The sequence below is a fragment of the Sorex araneus genome, chromosome 1, assembly GCF_027595985.1.
Source record: "Sorex araneus isolate mSorAra2 chromosome 1, mSorAra2.pri, whole genome shotgun sequence".
Lineage (NCBI taxonomy): Eukaryota > Metazoa > Chordata > Mammalia > Eulipotyphla > Soricidae > Sorex > Sorex araneus.
The window spans coordinates 134896211-134899798 of NC_073302.1; the positions used below are offsets into that span (position 1 = coordinate 134896211).

At 45.7% G+C, this 3588-nt stretch overlaps 1 pseudogene; it reads right to left on the reverse strand.

Moving 5' to 3' along the window:
* Positions 1-297: 297 nt before the first annotated feature.
* Positions 298-785, reverse strand: LOC101552011 (GSK3B-interacting protein-like; annotated as a pseudogene).
* Between the last annotated feature and the right edge of the window lie 2803 nt (positions 786-3588).

Sequence of the window (3588 nt, forward strand, 5' to 3'; positions counted from 1 at the left end):
TGCTGGCAGCATTGAAGCACTGTAATAGAATGAGATATTGGCCCGGTTTTGAAATGGACAGATACTATATAAAGAAATTCGAGTGTCTAAAGGATGGCGTTCCAGCAATTCCCCTTAATGAATCAGAAATGAAAAGACAACTCATGAGTCAATCACATTCGGCATCAAAAGCCAACATCTGAAGAAATGATCAAGACACAGACTAAAGATGCGCTTTGCGTCATGACTGATGCAAAACTGGCCATAGGCGAAAATGTCAAGCCTGCTGACAATATTTTGTACCAGCCTCCATCCCTTCTAGATGGAAAAGCTTGGTAATGACTGTTCATTCCTTTGTAAAGCTTCCAGTCTTTGAAGAAGCGCGTTTCCAAACGCTACCCAGGTAGTCAGGGCTGAGTGTGTGCAGCAGGGAGCACATGTTTTCGGGATAGGGAGTCTGGAGGTAATCGTCCACATGATCAAAAGCATTAACCCATCACCCACAGCCCGGCCTCTGTGCGCTCCAGGCAGTTCTGTTCGACCCTCGGGTCTCCACGTGGATATTGGCCTCCTACACAGCAAAGGGTTTTGGAGACAAACGTGTTGTTGACAGTGAAGAGGACGTCATTCACCACCGCCTGGGCCTCCAGCCTCCTGTGCATGACTTCAGTCCCTTTGAAACTATTGAGCTCGGAGCCTTCAAAGTCAGACCTGCAGGCCAACTCCAGGGGGTTAAGGTGGGTGTCCAAGCTGCACTCTGAGCATCCGTCCTCTCTGCCCTCTCCAGGCGTCTGGGCACTAAGCATCAGCTTTAAAAATATAAATAAAGGTTTGCTTTTTCAAGTGGGTATTCTCTCTTGAACACAAATTTCTCTCTGAGTGTTTTTTCCCCCCACTATGGAGAAGCCATTCTCTCTCTCTCTCTCTCTCTCTCTCTCTCTCTCTCTCTCTCTCTCTCTCTCTATCTATCTATCTATCTATCTATCTATCTCTCTCTCTCATTTTATTGAATCATCGTGAGATAGTTACAAGCTTTTATGTTTGGGTTACAATCACACAATGATCAAACACCTATCCCTCCACCAGTGCACATTCCCCACCACCAATATCCCCAGTATACCCCCCCCTTTCCCACCCTCCCCTGTAGGATGACATTAATTTGTCCTCTCCCCTCTTGCCACAAATTGTCCCGGTTTTTCCCAGAGTTAGGCTTACCCCAGTCACACCCATCAAGGTGTTCCCGTATCACTCTCATTCCTTTGTTTAGCTGTAATCACTTCTCTATGCTCTCTTCCCCAAAACAGTCCATCAGTTTTCCCCTAATCTGACTCTGCTAATTTGTAAGGTCAGACCTTCCTAGGACACTGAACGTATAAGTTAATATTGCCTCTCTCCTCTCCTTATGCCTTTTTAATAATTTACTTCAAAGCAATGTCCTTTTTGTATAGACACAAGAAGACAATATTATGCTTTTATAACTTGGGATTTAATTGGCTTCGGATATTATTTATTCTGGGCATCTGCTTTCTCCACTTAAGCCTCAGTTGCCCTCAGTTCCTAGCACCCCAAAAGCAGGGTCCTGACGAGGGATGGGTCGGATTCAGGGCAAGCGGTGAATTATGTGCTACCCTGGCATCGAGATGGGCCTGGCCAAAGTGCCTAATTCTTAACTATAAGTTAAGAGCTTGATCATGGCCAAATGCTGTCATGATCCAAAAGTAATGACAAGACTAAGACCCTGCTAGGGATAGAAAAGACTAATCTGGCCTGAGCACTATAGTCTGAGATCGAGATGGCCCCAGGAGAGCAATTCTATAAGCTTTAATGCATCTCTTATTGTGTCCATACAAAATGATTAATATTATGAATGCTTATATGTTTGCTGGATGAGGAGAGGAGAAACACACTCATGGGACTCCGCCCTTGGGTGGATCCTCCTGCTGAAAGAGAATCTGTTCTAGGAGAAGCATCCCCTGAGGGAAAAGAACTTTACCCCTATTGATGGTGACCACACCTATTGTACACCCCACCCCCCTCATGCTGGGGGGATTTAACGAGGCTGTAAGAGTGGGTTGGGGGCGAGAACCAGGGAGAGATCCAGAGCCGGGAGAGAAGCCGAGAGAGAGAATGAAATAAACTGATCGAGCAACCAGTTTGGCCTTCTTCCTTCCATCGCCTGCCCTTGACCAACAGCCACACACAGCCATTCCAGAACACCGAACGTGGGCGGTGAGACAGAGCCGCCCGGAGAACCCACGAGTGCACAAGCCTGTCAGTGTGCCTTAGTTTTTCACACTCCCCCTGCCTCCATGGCAGACAGTATTCCCCATTCTCTCTACTTTTGGGCATTATGACTTGCAACACAGGCACTGAGAGGTCATCATGGTTAAGCCATTCTCTCTTGAATACATGTTCCTCTCTTTGTCTCTCCTTGGTCTTTTCTTTTTCTTTTTCTTTTTTTATTTTTTAATGAATCACCATGAGGTACAGTTATAGACTTACAAACTTCTTGTGCTTACATTTCAGTCATACAATGATCAAGTGCCCATCCCTCCACCAGCACCCAGTTCTCCACAACCAATGTTCCCAGTAACCATCCCACCACCCCCTTTTCCCCCATCTCTCCCTCCGCCTCTTTGGCAGGCACGTTCCATTTTGCTCTCTCTCTCCTTTAGGGTGTTGTGGTCTGCAATGCAAGTATTGAATGGCCATCATGTTCGATCTATTGTCTACTTTTGGTACGCATCTCCCGTCCTGAGCGGGCCCTCTAAACACCCTTTACTTGGTGTTCTCTTCTCTATCTGAGCTGCCTTTTCCCCCAGCATGTGAGGCCGGCTTCCAAGCCATGGAGCAAGCCTCCTGGTACTTATCTCTACTATCCTTGGGTGTTAGTCTCCCATTTTGTTACTTTATATTCCACAAATGGGTGCAATCTTTCTATGTCTGTCCTTCTCTCTCTCTGTGACTCATTTCACTTAACATGATGCTTTCCATGTTGATCCACTTATATGCAAATTTCATGATCCTTGGTCATTCTAAATAAGTTTCTTTCAGCGAATGCTATCTTAATTCCAAAAGTAAATAAATAAATAAAAGTGATTAATGTTCAGCTTTGCTTATAAAGAAAACATTAGAAAACTGTGATAAACAGAATCAGAAATGGAAGAGGAGAAATTGCAACAGATATCATAGAAATCACTGTATCACTGTTATCACTGTCATCCCATTGTTCATCAATTTACTCGAGCGAGCGCCAGTAAAGTCTCGATTTATCCCAGCCCTGAGATTTTAGCAGCCTCTCCTTACTCGTCTTTCCCAGCGATTGAAGGCTTCTTTCAGGGTCAGGGAAATGAGGCCTGTTATTATTACTGTTTTGGGCAATCAAATTTGCCACAGGGAGTTTGCCAGGCTCTGCCATGCGGGCGGGATATTCTCGGTAGCTTGCCAGGCTCTCTGAGAGGCATATCTATTTATTTCCCTCTATGACGATGTGTTTCACAGCCAGGAATATTTTCACTCATGCGTGAGGCTCAGCCCGAGGGTGTGGAAAGCAGCTTGGAGCGTGGCGGTGGTTGGGTAGTAGAGGTCGGCTCTATAGAAAGAGAAAGG